Source organism: Canis lupus, chromosome X, assembly GCF_003254725.2.
Source record: "Canis lupus dingo isolate Sandy chromosome X, ASM325472v2, whole genome shotgun sequence".
In the NCBI taxonomy this organism is placed as follows: domain Eukaryota; kingdom Metazoa; phylum Chordata; class Mammalia; order Carnivora; family Canidae; genus Canis; species Canis lupus.
In genome coordinates this window covers 41930542-41948761 of record NC_064281.1, presented here as the reverse complement: position 1 = coordinate 41948761, position 18220 = coordinate 41930542, and the positions used below count along the sequence as shown (strand labels likewise).

Genomic DNA, 18220 nt, shown 5'->3' with positions numbered 1-18220 from the left:
AAATGTGAAACACGGGCGCATGGCTGGCTCAGTTGGTAGAACATGCAACTCTTGAACTCTGGGTTGTAAATTCAATCCCCACGGTGGGTATAGAGATTTTTTTTTAAGATTTTATCTATTTATTCATGAGAGACACACTGAGAGAGAGGCAAAGACACAGGCAGACGGAGAAGCAGGCTCCATGCAGGTAGCCCGACGTGGGACTCGATCCCGGGTCTCCAGGATCAGGCTCTGGACTGGAGGCGGCGCTAAACCGCTGAGCCACCCGGGCTGTCCCTGATGAATTTACTAAACAATAGACACTTACTAAATGAGGAGACGTCCTTTTGAAGTTCTTTGAGCAGTATGCAATCAGTCATTCAGTATCAAAAATGGTAGGAATTGGGGGATCCCTGGGTGGCTCAGTGGTTTGGGGCCTGCCTTCGGCCCGGGGCGTGATGCTGGAGTCATTGGATCGAGTCCCGCATCAGGCTCCTTGCATGGAGCCTGCTTCTCCCTCTGCCTGTGTCTCTGCCTCTCTTTCTCTCTGTGTCTCTCATGAATAAATAAATTTTAAAAAATCTTTAAAAAATGGTAGGAATTCCAATATAAACCAACATAGTACAGCTAAGTGTAAGGGATATATGATTTCCTCAACTTGTACGAAGGAAACTAATAAAATGATAAATTTTTTTATGATAAAAATTTTTATTAAGAAATTCAAGGGTGCCTGGCTGGCTTAGTCGGTAGAACATGCGACTCTTGATCTCAGAGTTGTGATTTGGAACCTCACTTGAATGTACAGATTACTTAAAAATAAATCTTAAAAAAAGAAATTCAGTAGAAGAAAATAAATTAATCCTAGCAGACGTTGTAAATGGCTATCCACACTATATCACCATTAATTTTCAGCTCAAATAACTGCTTGGACATATTGCTACCAGAGTATTTTCTGATTCCAAACCTTCAAACTAACTTTTAAGTGCCAGGATGAAATCTACTGTGATAATAAAAAATGTAATAGCTCCACTTACTATTATAGATATCATGAAAAATCTAAATGCCTTACCTTTCATGATATAACTGTGAATTCAAGTAATCACAATGCAGAGAAAAAAATTTCCCTCTGCTTAATACAATATTTTTTGCATGAAAAACGCTTGCAGGGGGATCCCTGGGTGGCTCAGCAGTTTGGCTCCTACCTTTGGCCCAGGGTGCGATCCTGGAGTCCCAGGATCGGGTCCCATGTTGGGCTCCCTGCATGGAGCCTGCTTCTCCCTCTGCCTGTGTCTCTACCTCTCTCTCTCTCTCTCTCTCTCTCTCTCTCTCTCTCTGTGTCTATCATGAATAATAATAAAAAAAGGCTCGCTAATTAGTAAAATCCCTTTTGAGTAAAATCCCTTCTAGTTGAGATTTCAGAAATGAGAAAATTTCTACAGAGACTCTCTTATTGATTTAGGAGTTAATGAAAAAAATTATACTGCTTTTGGTGGTAGAGACTTTCCATTTTTTAAAAGATTTATTTATTTATTTGAGAGAGAGCACAGAGGGAAAAGAAGAAGGCGGCCCTCTACTGAGCAGGGAATCCAACTAGGGAGTGGATTCCAGGACCCTGAAAGCCTGTCCTGAGCCAAAGGCAGAAGCTGAACTTACTGAGACACCCAGGTGCCCCTAGAAACTTTCAATTTTATTTTTATTTATTTATTTATTATTTATTTTTTTAAAGGATTTTATTCATTTATTAATGAGAGACACAGAGAGAGAGGCAGAGACATAGGCAGAGGGAGAAGCAGGCTCCCTGCAGGAAGCCTGATGTGGGACTCGATCCCAGAACCCCAGGATCATGACCTGAGCCACCCAGGCACCCCAAGAGATTTTCAATTTTATTGATGTTTTCCTAAGAACTGGCATTTGGTTCCATTGATATTTTTTCTCTATTTTTTGTGTTTTCAATTTTACTGATTTCTGTTGGTATCTTTATTATTTCCTTCCTTTGGACATAAAATTTCTAGTTTCCTAAGTTGGAAATTTAGATAATTGAGTTGAGACCTTTCTTCTTTTCTCTTATAAGCATTTTATTGCTACTAATTTCCTTCTTGTCACCACTTTAACTACATTCCAGAAAATCTGATTCATTGTATTTTTAAAAAACTTTATTCATTTATTCATGAGAGAGGCAGAGACATAGGCTGAGGGAGAAGCAGACTCCTTGCAGGGAGCCCAATGTGGGACTCGATCCCTGGACCCTGGAATTATGCCCTGAGCCAAAAGCAGATGCTCAACCACTGAGCCACCCAGGCATCCCAGATTCATTGTACTTTTATTTTTATCCAATTTACAGGAGTTTCGGATTTCCTTTCAGATTTCCTCTTTGATTCACAGATTATTTAGAAGTGTATTATGTAATTTCCAAATATTTTGAGATTTTCCATAGAGATGTATATGTTTCTGTTGCCAACTTCTAGTTTAATTCCATTATGGTCAGAGAACATATTTTCTGTGATTTCAATTCTTTTAAGTTTGTTAAAGATGGTTTCATGGCACGGAATATGGTCTATTTGGTGAATGTTCCATGTGCATTTGTGAAGAATGTGTATTCTGCTGTTGTTCAAAAGACTCTATAAATGTCAGGTTAAATTGTTTAATATTGTTCAGATCTTCTATATCCTTACTGATTTTCTGCCTACTTTTTTTAAAAGATTTTTTATTTATTCATTCATGAGAGACACACAAAGAGAGGCAGAGACACAGACAGAGGGAGAAGCAGGCTCCATGCAGGGAGCCTGACGCAGGACTCCATCCCAACTCCATCGCCAACCCCGGGGATCATGCTCTGAGCCAAAGGCAGATGCCCTACCACTGAGCCACCCAGGCGTCCCTCTGCTTACTTCTTATTACTTTATCCTAGAAGAAAAATTTTGATGTCTCCAACAATAATCAAATTTACCTGATTATCCTTACATTTCGATCAGTTTTTGCTTCGCGTACTTTGGAGATTTGTTGTGAAGTACATATATATACTTAAGATTGTTTCGGGACACGTGGATGGCTCAGTGGTCGAGCGTCTGCCTTTAGGTCAGGTTGCGATCCTGGGGTCCTGGGATCGAGTCCCACATCGGGCTCCCCGCAGGGGTCCTGCTTGTCCCTCTGCCTATGTCTCTGCCTCTCTCTCTCTCTCTCATGAGTAAATAAATAAGAAACCTGAAAAAAGGAACAAGGAAAATGATCAAGGATAAAGAGGGACAATACGTAATAATAAAGTGGTCAATTCACCAAGAAGATGAAACAATCTTTTACTTTTTTTAAGATTTTATTTATTTATTCATGAGAGACACACAGAGAGGAGGCAGAGACACAGGCAGAGGGAGAAGCAGTCTCCATACCGGAGCCTGACGTGGGACTCGATCCCAGGTCTCCAGGATCACACCCTGGGCCAAGGGCAGTGCTAAGCCGCTGAGCCTCCCGGGCTGCCCCAATCTCTTTCTTTTAAGATTTTATTTATTTATTCATGAGAGACACACAGAGAGGCAGAGACGTAGATAGAGGGAGAAGCAGGCTCCCTGCGGGAGCCTGATGCGGGCAGGACTCCATCCCAAGACCCCGGGATCATGACCTGAGTCAAAGGCAGATTCTCAACCACTGAGCCACCCAGGTGCCTCCATTTTCCTTGTTCTGATGTTTATTTTGTCTCTCCATCTTTTTTTCATTCTTTTAGTTTTCACCTATCTATACCTTTGAAGTAGGTTTATTATAGAAAGCATGTCACTAGATATTGTTTTAAAATGTATTTATAATGGACATCCACATGCAGAAGAATGAAACTAGACCACTCTCTTTCACCATACACAAAGAGAAACTCAAAATGGATGAAAGATCTAAATGTGAGACAAGATTCCATCAAAATCCTAGAGAAGAACACAGGCAACACCCTTTTTGAACTCGGTCATAGTAACTTCTTGCAAGATACATCCACGAAGGCAAAAGAAACAAAAGCAAAAATGAACTATTGGGACTTCATCAAGATAAGAAGCTTTTGCACAGCAAAGGATACAGTCAACAAAACTCAAAGACAACCTACAGAATGGGAGAAGATATTTGCAAATGACATATCAGATAAAGGGCTAGTTTCCAAGATCTATAAAGAACTTATTAAACTCAACACCAAAGAAACAAACAATCCAATCATGAAATGGGCAAAAGACATGAAGAGAAATCTCACAGAGGAAGACATAGACATGGCCAACATGCACATGAGAAAATGCTCTGCATCACCTGCCATCAGGGAAATACAAATCAAAACCACAATGAGATACCACCTCACTCCAGTGAGAATGGGGAAAATTAACAAGGCAGGAAACAACAAATGTTGGAGAGGATGCGGAGAAAGGGGAACCCTCTTGCACTGTTGGTGGGAGTGTGAACTGGTGCAGCCACTCTGGAAAACTGTGTGGAGGTTCCTCAAACAGTTAAAAATAGACCTGCCCTACGACCCAGCAATTGCACTGTTGGGGATTTACCCCAAAGATACAAATGCAATGAAACGCCGGGACACCTGCACCCCGATGTTTCTAGCAGCAATGGCCACGATAGCCAAACTGTGGAAGGAGCCTCGGTGTCCAACGAAAGATGAATGGATAAAGAAGATGTGGTTTATGTATACAATGGAATATTACTCAGCTATTAGAAATGACAAATACCCACCATTTGCTTCAACGTGGATGGAACTGGAGGGTATTATGCTGAGTGAAGTAAGTCAGTCGGAGAAGGACAAAGATTATATGTTCTCATTCATTTGGGGAATATAAATAATAGTGAAAGGGAATATAAGGGAAGAGAGAAGAAATGTGTGGGAAATATCAGAAAGGGAGACAGAACATAAAGACTCCTAACTCTGGGAAACGAACTAGGGGTGGTAGAAGGGGAGGAGGGCGGGGGGTGGGAGTGAATGGGTGATGGGCACTGGGGGTTATTCTGTATGTTAGTAAATTGAACACCAATAAAAAATAAATTAAAAAAAAATAAAAAGGACCAAAACAGAAAAAAAAATAATAAAATGTATTTATAATCAGACAACCTGTTTTTTTTTTTTAAAGATTGTATTTATTTATTTGACAGAGAGAGCACAGCAGGCAGGCAGAAGAAAAGGGAGAAGCAGGTTCCCCACTGAGGAGAGCCCAACATGGGCCTTGATTCTAGGACCTCAGACTATGACTTGAGCCAAAGGCAGATGCTTAACTGACTGAGCCACCCAGGCACCTCAAACTTCTATCTTTGAATTGATGAGCTTAGGCCAGGAGCCACAAACTAAGGCCTGCAAGCTGATTGGCTGTTTTTGTAAATAACATTTTATTAGAACACATAAAACGCCTATGCATTTACTATTGTCTATGGTTGCTCTTCCACTACAGAAGCAGAATTGAGTAGTTTCGACAGAGACTATGTGACCCACCAGCCTGAAATGTTTACTCTCTGGCCCTTGTAGCAAAAATTGGCTGACTTCTGGTGTAGATCATTTACATTTAACATTATTATTGATATGGCTGGATTTAGGGCCAGCATTTGATTATTTTTTATTTTCCCTTTTTCTCTTTTGTTCAGCTGTTCCCCTTGTTTTCTTTTGGATTGTTTGAATATTCTTTAGTATTCCATTTTGATTTAGGTAATTGGAATTTTTTTTTTTGGTAATTGGATTTTTGGCTATATTTCTTTGTAGTAATTTTTAGTAATTGCTCTAGAGATTACAAAATATATATTAGTTCACAATCTTTTTAGAGTTGACATTTTACCACTTCAAGTAAAATGTACAAGCCTTGCAGCCATATAATTCCCTTTGCGCTATCTACTTTTGTCATGATTGTTGTGTGTATTACATTTTCATATGATGAAAACATTAACACGCAATGGTAACATTTTTGCTTAGAACAGTCATTCATATTCTGAAGAATTTAAGAGGAGAAAAATAGTCTTTTTAGTCTTTTATGTTTACCCAGATATTTACGATTTCTGTTGTTCTTCCCTCATTCTTGAAGTTCCACGTTTCCCTCTGGTATTATTTTTAATTATCATTTCTTTTTTTTTTAATTTTTATTTATTTATGATAGTCACAGAGAGAGAGAGAGAGAGGCAGAGACACAGGCAGAGGGAGAAGCAGGCTCCATGCACCGGGAGCCCGACGTGGGATTCGATCCCGGGTCTCCAGGATCGCGCCCTGGGCCAAAGGCAGGCGCTAAACCACTGCGCCACCCAGGGATCCCTTCATTATCATTTCTTGCATAGCACATCAGCTGTTGACAAATTCTCTTAATTTTCCATCATCTGAGAATGTCTTTATTTGTTTTTAAAGATTTTATTTATTCATTTGAGGTATATATATAGAGAGAGACAGAGCACAAGCAGGGGGAGCAGCAGAGGGAGAGGGAGAAGCAGACTCCCTGCTGAGCATGGAGCCCAATGCAGGGCTTGATCCCAGGACCCTGAGTTCAGGGCCTGAGCCACAGTCAGATGCTTAACCAACTGAGCCACCCTGAGAATGTCTTTATTTTGAATTAATTTATGAAAATGATTTTCACTGATTGGAATTCTGGGCTGACTGTTACTCCTAGCACTTTAAAGATGTTCCACTGTTTTCTGGCCACTATATTTCTTCTTCCTTCTTCTTTTTTTAGATTTTATTTATTCATGAAAGACATAGAGAGAGAGGCAGAGACACAGGCAGAGGGAGAAGCAGACTCCCTGTGCAGAGCCTGATGTGGGATTTGACCTCGGGACCCTGGAAACATGCCCTGAGCCAAAGGCAGATATTCAACCTCTGAGCCATTCAAGCATCCCTGGCCACTATATTTCTAATGAGAGATCTGTGGAATTTGTATTGTTTTTCTCCTATGCATAATATGGTTTTTTTTGGCAATTTGATTATAATATTTCTTGGCATAATTTTCTTTGAGTTTGTGCTGCTTGGGGATCACTGCATTTCTTGTATCTGTTAATTTGTGCCTTTCACCCAACTTGGGGGGAGTTTGGGTCATTGTTTCTTCAATTTTATTTCTTTTTTTATTTTTAAAGATTTTATTTATTTATTCATAAGGGGGTGGGTAGAGACCTTGGCAGAGGGAGAAGCAGGCTCCCAGCAAGGAGCCCGATATGGGACTCGATCCTGGATCCTGGGATCACACCCTGAGCTGAAGGCAGACACTCAACTACTGAGCCACCCAAGCATCCCTTCAATTTTTTTTTTCATGCCAATATCATCTTCTCTTTCTAAGACTCCAGTATCATAAATATTAGACGTTTTATTTATTTTTTTTTTTAGACGTTTTAATATAGTCCAAGAGGTCCCTGAAGAAGTTCTCCTCCCATTTTTCAATATTCTTCTCTTTGTTTTTCAGGTTAAATAATAGATCTACTTTCTAAGTTCACGGATATTTTCCTTTGTCATATCCATTTTGCTCTTGAGCCCGTCTGGATAATTTAATTTAATTTTTTTTAAGATTTTATTTATTTATGATAATTAGGGATCCCTAATTTTTGATTTCAAATGTTATATTTTGGGTCCTAGAATTTCAAATTGGTTTTTTAAAAGAAACAACAGCAGCAATATTTTATTTTATTTTTAAAAAATAATCTCTTGGGACGCCTGGGTGGCTCAGTGGTTGAGCATCTGCCTTTGGCTCAGGGCATGATCCCAGAGTCCCAGGATGGAGTCCCATATCAGGCTCCCGGTGAGGGTCCTGCTTCTTCCTCTGCCTGTGTCTTTGCCTCTCTCTGTGTGTCTTTCATGAATAAATAAGATCTTTAAAAAAATAAAAATAGGGATCCCTGGGTGGCGCAGCGGTTTAGCGCCTGCCTTTGGCCCAGGGCACGATCCTGGAGACCCGGGATCGAATCCCACGTCAGGCTCCTGGTGCATGGGGCCTGCTTCTCCCTCTGCATATGTCTCTGCCTCTCTCTCTCTCTCTCTCTGTGTGTGTGTGACTATCATAAATAAATAAATTAAATAAATCTTTAAAAAAAATAAAAATAAAAAATAATCTCTCTGCCCAACATGTGGCTCAAACTCACAACCCCGAGACCAAGAGTCACATGCTCTCCCAAAGGAGCCAGCCAAGCACTCTGGGTAGGAGATCCTTTCCCCAGAATACGTGGTCTCTCAGCTCTTTGGGGGTTTTATCTGAATTAGGATTTATTTTAATTATTTGAGCACCTGTGACAGAGAGTTTGAGAACTCTGAACTGTGTGTGTGTGTCTAGTGGGTAAGGTCTCTGATAACCTTTGATTTCTGTGTCTCATGACGTTAAGATCCCTAGGTTATTTGGGGGTATATTTCCAGGTGTGAAGTCTGTTCCTTTTGGGGAGATCAGTCCCAACATGTGATGTTTTTGACTTATTAAGATATTGTTTCGGGATGCCTGGGTGGCTCAGTGGTTGAGCGTCTGCCTTTGGCCCAGGGCGTGATCCTGGAGTCCCGGGATCGAGTCCCACATCAGGCTCTCTGCATGGAGCCTGCTTCTCCCTCTGCCTGTGTCTCTGCCTCTCTCTCGGTGTCTCTAATGAATAAATAAAATCTTAAAAGAAAAAGATATTGTTTCTACTGTTTCTACTGACTATGGTTTCTGAGCCATTTATTAGGCAGTATCCCAAGAAATGAGATCTCTAAGGTTTTTGTAGTTTGTGTACTTGTGTGCGAAATCTTTGAGCTGTTTTGGTGTTTGTTAAATTCTCAGAACTATTTTGGTATCTGTCTTGCATGGTGTGGGGTTGGTTCCTGAAGTATTTGGGGTATGCTTTTAGGCCTGATGATTCTGTTCTTTTGGGGAAATCTCACTTCCAGGGCTGATGTCTCTGATTACTTTGGGGCTGTGTGATTAAGCAGGGTATTAGTTATCTGGGCCATTCATCAGTCTATATGGCACAGGATATGTAGTTTCTGGAACATTTGGGGTCTGTGTATCAGAGTATAAGGTCTCTGGGATATATGTAAATCTGGGGTGTGAAGCCTCTGCACTGTAGAGGTCTGTGTCCAGGGTGTGAAGTCTCTGGGATGCTTTGTGGTTGCTGTTGCAGCAAATGAGGTTACTTGACATGTTTGGGGTCTATTGCCCATTGTTGGCGTTATGAAATTATGTGTACCAGGCTGTGAGGGTACACACACTTACTGGCTCTGTGCCTCATTTTATGTGCTATCTGAGCTCCTTGGCAATGTGTGTCCAGCGTATAAGATATTGAAATTTTATGCATTCTTTTTCTCAAAGGCTCTTTTTAAAAAAAAGATTTTATTTATTTTATTCATAAGAGACACACAGAGAGAAGCAGAGACATAGGCAGAGGGAGAAACAGACTCCCTGTAGGGAGCCCGATGCAGGACTCAATCCCAGGACTCCGGGATCACACCCTGAGTCGAAGTAGACACTCAACCACTGAGCTACCCAGGTGTCCTTCTCAAAGGTTTGAGGCATTTGAACTCTGTGTAGGATTTGGTCCCAGGTTATGAAGTCTCTGAGGTGTCGGGAGTGAGGGCTCTGTTCCAAGGTATGAGGTCTCTGAGTGGTTTTGAATTACTATGTCCCTGGGTGTGTTCCACAGTGTGATCCCTTGGAGGTGGTTCCATGTTTGTGTCCTAATATATGAGGTTCCTGAGTTTCTTTCAATTATGTTTGTTAATGGTATGAAGATTATGAATTATTTTTTCAGTCTGTGTCCAGGGAGTGAGGTCTCTTAGCTGTTTGGGGACCCGAGCTGTCTAAAGGGTATGAGGTGTCTGAGTTCTTTTGGGTCTGTGTTCCATGCCACAAAATCCCTGTCATTTGAGGTATGTTCCAAGGTGTGAGGTCATTCACATTTTTTTGTGGTTTCTGTATAAGGGTGTGACACCTATGGACTATTAGTGGTCTATTCCTAGGGTATATGGTCTCAGAATTTTATATTTGTGGCTCAAATAGGAGGTTTCTATGCTGATTGGTTTCTATGTAGTTTGTGAGCTATTCAGGAGCCTGTTCCTTGGTAGCCTGTTCAAAACCTGCTACCAAGATAGGAATTTCTGATTAGTTTTGTGGTCTGTGTCCTAGATGTGAGGCATCTAAACTCTTTGAGTAACTGGTGACTGTTTGCAGGTTGTAAGGATTCTTTGGGGGTCTGATTTTTTTTCTGGATCTGAACCCCAAAACATGACATCTTTTGGCTCATGGGTATCTCTGTTCATGGCATGAGATTTCTGAATTGTTTTGTGGCATGTGTCCAGGGTGTGAAGTCTCTATGCTGTTTTGGGTTCTGTGTCACATGATGGAAATTCTTTTTTTTTTTAAGATTTTATTTATTTATTCATGAGAGACATACAGAGAGAGGCAGAGACACAGGCAGAGGGAGAAGCAGGCTCCCCACGGGGAACCTGATGCGGGACTCGATTCCAGGTCTCCAGGATCACGCCCTTGGCCAAAGGCCCAACCACTGAGCCATCCAGGCATCCCACACGATGGAAATTCTGAGCCATTTGGGATGTGTTTCCACGTGTGAAGAGTCTGTTCCTATTGATAGTCACTGTCAAGGTTATGATGGCTGTGACCTCTGTTTCCGAGGAGTGGGGTCTCTGAGCTCTTTAGCCATCTGTATGACTGTGTGAGATCACTGTGTATTCATGGATCTGGGTTCCAGAGCACAAGACTTCTGAGCTGTTTGGGGTGTTGTGTCCAAAATGTCATGTCCTCTGAGTGGTTTTGGTTAGCTCTCAGGAGATATGATCTCTGAAGTACTTACTGTTTATGCCCTAGGGTGAATTTTTGAGCCATTTTGGGGTGTGCATATGATGAGAATTGTTGGAGTTGTTTTGGGCATGTGTCCACCTCTGAAGTTCTTTGAGGTGTGTGATAGGATGTGAGATCTCTATGTTTTTGAGTTCTTCTGTTCTCTAGAGGTCTGTAAGGTTGGGTGGGAGTTGTGGGGGAGGGGTGGTATGGAGTTGTCAGTGTCCAAAGTTTAAGGCCTCAGATTTGTTTTGTGCTGTGCTCAGAGTCTGAGATTTCTGAGCTCTTTGAGACACCGTGTCTTGGGGTGTGAGGTTTCTGCAACAATGACCTGGAAACACTACAGCCTCTGAAGCCTCTGAGCTCCTTGGGGGTCAGCATCCTCAGAATTGTGTTATGTTCTGTGTCTGAGGGTGTGAGATTTTTGTGGTCTTGGGGTCAGCTATGACAGAATGAGATTGATGAGGAGTTTATATTTCTTTTTGCCTCAATGAATGTTTTCTAAGCTGTCAGGAGTGTCTTTTTCCCAGCATGTGAGATATTTGAACTCTTTGAGGCCGTAGGTCCAGGTCTTAAGGCTTCCGAACTTTGTGGGAGTTTCCATCAAGGATGTGAGACCTCATAGCTCTTGTGGGTCTAGATCCCATTACATGAGATCTTGAAGCCATCTGGCAGATGTTTCCAGGTATGAGGTCTTTGATGTTCGTGTGGGTCTTGGTTACAAGAATGAGGTCTTTGATTTATTTCTGGGTATATTTCCCAAGAGTCTGATATCTCTGAGGTATTTTTATGGGAATGTATGGCATGGCATGAGGCCACGGAGGGCCACTGAGGGGTTTCAGGATCCGTGTCCTGACCTGTGAGATCTCTGAGCTGTTTGGGGGTATGTGTCTGGGGCCTAAGTTCCCAGAGTTGTTTCAGACTTTGTGTTTCAGAGTGTGACGTATCTGAGCTCTTTGGATTCTGAGTTCCATGAGGTGCTATCCTTGAGCCATTTGGGATGTGAAATCTCTCTCCTTTCGGAGATGTCAGTCCCAGAGTGTGGTGTCTTTGTCCGATTAGGGATTACTTTCTTGATTATGATGTCCCTGCTTTATTTGGGGCTGATTTTCAATGATTTATGGGGGGATGTGTCACAAGGTATGATATCTCTATTCTGTATCCCATAGTATATAATATCTGAAATGCTTTAGAGGTCTGTGTTTAGTTTGTAAAGTCTATGAGGTGTTGGGTATCTGTGTCTGAAGATCTGTGCATAGTTTGGGGGTCTTGCCCTTAGTGGGCAAGTTGTCCCAGCTCATGTGGATCCCAAGTTCCATTGATGTGACGTTTTTGAGTAATTTGGGGTTTGTTTCCTGGCATGAGGTTTCTGATCTTTTTGGTGGTCTCAGTTCCAGCAAGGGATGTGTGTGATCTATTAGGGCCTATTTCCAGGTGGCAAGGTCACTTAGCTGAATCAATGTCTCTTTTCTTTTTTTTTTTTTTAATTATTTATTTGAGAGAGAGAGCGAGAGCACGGGCACTTGAGTAGGGGCAGGGGAAAAAGGAGAAGCAGACTCCCCACTGAGCAGGGAGCCTGATACAGGCTCAATCCTAGGATCCCAGGATCCTGCCCTAAGTAGACACTTAACTGACTGAGCCACCCAGGCGCGTCTCAATGTCTCTTTTCCAAAGTGTGAGGTGTTAGCGTTTTTGAGTGTCTGTGTTCTTGAGTGTGAAGTCTCTTACAATATTTGGGGTTTGTTTCTAGGGTCTGAAGTCTTTGATCTATTTATTTGTTTAAACTATGTGCCAAGTTATAAGGTCTCTGAAATGTTTCCAAAATGTTTCCAAGTCTGCATCTAAGGTATGGTGTCTCTATTGTTGTGAACTCCATGTTGCAGATTTTGGGGTGCCTGAGATGTTCTGGGGCCTTTGTTATAGGATGTTAAGTCTCTGCACTGTCTTGGAAACTTTCTTCCAGGGTGTGGAATCTCTGAGCATTTGAATGTCTGTGTTTCTAAGTATAAAGTCTCATAAGCTGTTTAGAGATGTTTCCAGAGTCTGATGTCACTGGATTATTTTGGGTGCTGTGTCTTATCCTGGGGTGTGAAGTTCCTGAGTTGTTTGAGAAGTTATGTGCAGAGTGTCACCTTTCTGAGCTGTTTGGGGTCAGTATCCCAGGGAGTGGGTCACAAGGCTTATATCCTAATTCTTTGAGCTGTCTGGGTGTGAGGTCTCAGAATACTTTGCAGGGCTGATGCTCATCTTATCTCTTTGAGCATTTTCCCCCATTTGCTCCCCTTGCCATTAACAGTATGTCCTTTAGATAGTCCCTCCAGCAGATACAGATGTTCACCTTCATTGTTTATATCCAGGCCTCTGAATTATTTTATGGTCTATGTCAACAGTATGAAGTCTTTGCCCAGATGTTTTATTTTTATTATTATTATTTTTAAAGATTTTATTTATTTATGCACGAGAGACACACACACACACACACAGAGAGAGAGAGAGAGAGAGGCAGAGACACAGGCAGAGGGAGAAGCAGGCTCCATGCAGGGAGCCCGATGTAGGACTCGATCCCGGGATTCCAGGATCACTCCCCTGGCGGAAGGCAGGCGTCAAACCGATGAGCCACCCAGGGATCCCCTGCCCAGATGTTTTAGGTTATATTCCGGGTGGCGAGATCTCTGAGCTGCTTTGGGGTCCGTGTCCCTGTCTGAGGTATGTAAGCTGTTTGGGGTTTGCGTCTCAGTGTGAAAGGTCCCCAAGGTACTTTAGGGTTTCAGGGTGTGAGGTTCCTGTGATGTTCGTAGTAGTCTGTGGCCAGAGGATAAGGTCTATTAAATAACTGGTTATCTATGTCTTGTTATGTGAGTCCTTGGAGCTTTTTGCCAGCCTTTGGCCAGAGTGTGAGGTGTCTAGGCTGTTCTGTGGTCTGTGTCTACCGTGGGAGACCCCTGAACTCTTTCGGACTCTGTGTCCCATGGTGTGAGGTCTCCAAGGTTTTCTGTGCCCTGTGTCCAGTGCTATGACGTCCCTGAGCTGTCTGCGATCTTTCAGTGGCAAGGTCTCAGTGGCGAGGTCTCCTACTGTTAAATGGCCAGCCTGTACTCCGTAGTATAACAGGAATCACCTTGATTAATTTACCCTTTTCCCTCTAGTTGTTTGCTCCTTCCACGCGTGCACACAGACCAGTGAATGTGTATTTTCTTAGAACACATATTTAGAAGTGGAATTGCCAGGTCAAAGAAGTTATGCATTCAACAAACTCCCATGTGAGTACCTACTGTGAGCAGGGCAGTTGTAGGGGCTTGTGGAGACGCGGGGGCCTGGAAAGCCACATACACTCTGGTGGTACCAGCGGAAAGGGCTATCCATTTTCATTGTGATAGATGCTGCCACACAAATTCACACTGCCATCAGGAGATGCCAGTGCCTTTCTCCGGGCCAGGGCTCTGCAGCAAGGGGGTTGGGACACCTTGGCGACGCATTCAGCAAAATCATCAGGGTATGGAGCTGGGACGGTCCATTGCGGGGTGTGTGAGGGGGAGCCTGGAATGGAATAGGTGCACAGGGAAGAAGACACGAGACTCTGCTTAGTTGTGTTGGTGTGAACGGAAGATTGAATGATTCCTGGGACATTGAAATGGAACAGCCCTTCCTAGGCCGCACACAGGAGAGCTTGAAGGGTGGCAATGAAGAGTTAATGACAAGATGGTGCGACTCTGGGATATACCATTGTGTGACAGGGAGATGGAACGGTCTGCTCCGGGAGGTACCACGGGGGCGCGGGGGGTGTCGTGTGTTTTGGAAAAAACCACCGTAGGCGTAGGGACGTGAAAGGTTTTCTCGTTTTGTTTTGCATCGTGCATCTGCCGCACTCCAAACAGAGAAGAGAATGGGGCCGCCCTGACCAAACTGAGCCCCAGGGAGGGGGATGGTGGACCCCACCTCTGGCCTAAAGCCTCCACCCATCTGGAAGCCACCACCACACGATCTTAGGTCTGGTTGGCTCTGACGATTCGGATCAACAGCTGGGGTGGTGCGGGGTGGAAGGCTGCGGAGCTGTGATTGGCTCTGCGATGAACAAGGCGGGATCAAGCCCTGTCCTGAGCGCTGATTGGCTACCGTAAGACTGCCCACCTAAGCCCTTCCAGGGTACCGAGGTTTTCGGGAATCACTTATAGGCTACGAGCGGGTTGTCTGGCTCCGTGCTGCTATTGGCTGCTGACTTGGCGCAGGCGCTATGGCCCCTGCGTTAGCCTTCCCAGTTGCAGAGGCAGGGATTTGGCTACTGGAGACCGTAGGTTCGAATCCCGTCTGGGAACACCAGTTTGCGCACCTGTAAAGAAGCTGGCATTATTGGCTAGCACAGAATGTGTCGGGTAACCTTTTCTATTCTCTTCTATCTGTTCTGACTCTTTTGAAAACAATGCTTATTGTGTCCCATTATATTGATTTCAGGACTCACTCACTTCACAGCAGCACTGAGAAAAATTCTTCACTGGGGCTCCTGGCATCTGTATTTCAAGGTACCTATAGGTCTGAGTTCTGCAGAGAAGGTTCAAGGTGATCTTAGGATCCTCTTCTAAGACGTCCCCTCCTCCCCCGAGAGAGGATGACTTGGAGGCTTCTTGCCCCCTCTGGACCAGGCCTGACTAAGGGTGTGTGGAGGTGTGTGTATGGAGGAATACGGAGAGGAGATGGGACATAAAAGCAACATAAATGCATGATTTTATGCTCTAGGATGGAGGTGTGTGTGGCATTTAAAAGGGGAATTTTGAAGGGGGCAAAATATAATTGCAAAGATAAACTTTTAAGTGATGGGATTTTAGGCATCAGGCAGGGGAGGTGTTTGCCTGAGAGTAGATAAGTAGGAGGAAAGTGGTTCTGAAGCCAGTCAGCTCATTATAAGGTAGTTACTACATGCTGTTTCCAGTTTGGAGGTCTATATCAGAGATTTAGATCTTCCAGGAGTTTGTTGGTTTCTGTCTCAGAGTGAGAAGGCTCTAAGCTGTAGGGGGATCTTTGTCTTGGGGTGTGCAGGGGTTCCTCCCCCTTAAAATTGAATTTCATTTTGGGTTTTTTTTTTTTGGCATTTCTCTGACCACTGGAGGGGCTTAATACTGTTTTCTGAGCTTACAGCAAAATGTGTTTTTTAAGTTTTACAAATTCCCTGTTACATCTTTTCATCTTTTTTTCCTTTTTTAAAAAAATTTATTTTAAAATCATTTTAGACTTAGAGAAAGTTGCAAAATTGTATACAGAGAGTTCCTGTATACCCTTAGCCCTGCTTTTCCTAATATAAAGAACTTACATAACCATAGTACTACTTTAAAACTGGGAAATGAATATTATTGTTTGTGAACTATTGTTCATCTGTTTCATGTCTGTGACCAAGGTGTGAAATATCTGAACTTTTGGGACCCACAGCTCTCTTGGGTTCTGTGTCCTATGCTGTGATGTCTCTGAGCACTTGGTGTATGTTTCTAGATGCTAGATCTCTTATTTCCTTGGTGGTTTCTGTGCCAGAAAATGATATCTTTGATCTATTAGGGTCTCTTCAGGGCAGATTTTCTCTGAGCTGTTTGGGCTTCTGTGTTCAGGGTGTGAGGTCTCTGAGCACCTTGGGGTGTCTAAGTTCAAAGCTATGTGTACTCTCAGCTAGTTTCTGTTGGTCTCTGTCAGAGATTATGAGGTCACTCAATACTTTTGGATTCTGTGTCTAGGGCAGGATTTCTCAACCTCAGCACTATTGACATTTTGGACTGGAAAATTCTTTGATATGGAGGGCATTGTAGGATGTTTTACTAGTTTGCTAGGGCTGCTGTAAAAAAAAAAAAAGTACCACAAACTGGGGCAGGGTGGGGGGGAAGTGGCTTAAGCAACAGAAATTTATTGTCTCACAGTTCCGGAGGCTGGAAGTCTGAGATCCAGGTGTTAGCAGGTTTGTTTCCTTCTGAGGGTGAGAACGAGAATCTGTCCATGCCTCTCTCCTAGCTTCTGGTGGTTTGCTGGCAGTCTTTGATGTGCCTTGACTTCTGCTGCATCACCCCGATTTCTTCATCTTCACACAGTGTCCTTTGCGTGTGTGCCTGTGTCCAAACTCCCCCTCCCCTTTTTTAATAAACACACTAGTCACAGTGGATTAGGGGCCCACTGTGTTCCAGGAATATGACCTCGTTTTATATCTGCAATGGCCCTATTTCCAAATAAGGTCACACTCTGGGGTCCTATGGGTTAGGACTTCAACATATGAATTTGAGGGAGGTGGATATAAGTCAACCCATAAAAGATGTTTGGCATGGGAAAGGAAGGAAAGAGGGAGGGAAGAAGGGAGCAGCCCCCAACATCCAGAGTTGTCCCTGTACTTACAGTTAGGCCATGTTATTCTCCTATTAGACATAAACAGAATCTCACAGAATACTAACCTTAGACAAGGTTACTCTGAGACCGTGATGGGGTGAGACAAAGCAAAGCTAATTCATAATGTTGTCTCAGCACAGACAAAAACTGGTCATTGTGCCACCTACAAGATACCAAACATCCCCCTCTCTTGGTTAAAACGAGTGACTGCTTTTTTTTTTTTTTTTAATACCAATTTCAGCTTTGTTCTCACTCTAGTCTGTCCTTGCTATAGATGAGATTTATTGAGATACCCAGTCATAAAACTGCTCTCACTTTCTGGCATTGTCCAATCTAGAGTGAGCTCCACTTCTTTATGGCCTCCCCCAAACCACTTAACTGAAACCCAGATCCTATAATTGGTTCTTATTTCTTTTAAAAATATTTTATTCATTTATTTATTTGACAGAGAGAGAGGGGGAACACAAGCAGGGGGAGTGGAAGGCAGAGGAAGAGGGAGAAGCAGGCTCCCAGGGAGACTGACACGGAGATCAATCCCAGAATCCTGGGATCATGACTCAAGCCCAAGGCAGATGCTTAATGGACTGAGCCACTCAGGCACCCCACTTTTTTAAATTAAATAATTTTTTAGTAATCTCCCCCTATTTTTTAGTAACCCAACATGGGGCCTGAGCTCACAACCCTGAGATCAAGAGGCACATGCTCTTCTGACAGAGCCAGCCAGGTGCCCCTAATTGGTTCTTTCTGATACCCTCTTACTAAGGCATCTCTTGGCTCCCAAGGTGTGCATTCTCCCTCACTGAACTGAAATGAATAATGAACCCTACTTGTTCAACTATAGGTATGTTCCTGGGGGGTCTTTGGCTAAAGAGCACTGTCAAGTGGCATCCCTGATCTCTACCCACTGGTTGCCAGTAGCACCTCTCCCCTCCCAGCTATGACAACCAGAATGTCCTTAGGTATTGCCAGATGTTCCCTGGAGGGGAGGGAGGAGCAAGTTGCCTTCGGTTGAGAGCTACTGGTCCAGGGTATGAAGTGTTTGAGGAGCTTGGGGGTGTTTGTCTGAAGTTCTTGTTCTCTGAGAAGTGTTTGGGTCTGTTTCTCAGGATGTGAGGTCACCAGTCTATCTCAAGGTCTCTGCTCCAATGTTTGAGAGC

At 43.2% G+C, this 18220-nt stretch overlaps 1 long non-coding RNA gene across 1 annotated transcript in view; it reads left to right on the top strand.

The window, feature by feature from the left end:
• The first annotated feature begins 14859 nt into the window (after window positions 1-14859).
• The window catches only part of LOC112673140 (uncharacterized), a 39278-nt gene continuing 35917 nt past the window's right edge, over window positions 14860-18220 (top strand). Inside the window, exon 1 of the long non-coding RNA XR_003144682.3 lies at window positions 14860-15082. This is a non-coding gene — a long non-coding RNA (uncharacterized LOC112673140). The remainder of the gene's footprint in view (window positions 15083-18220) is intronic.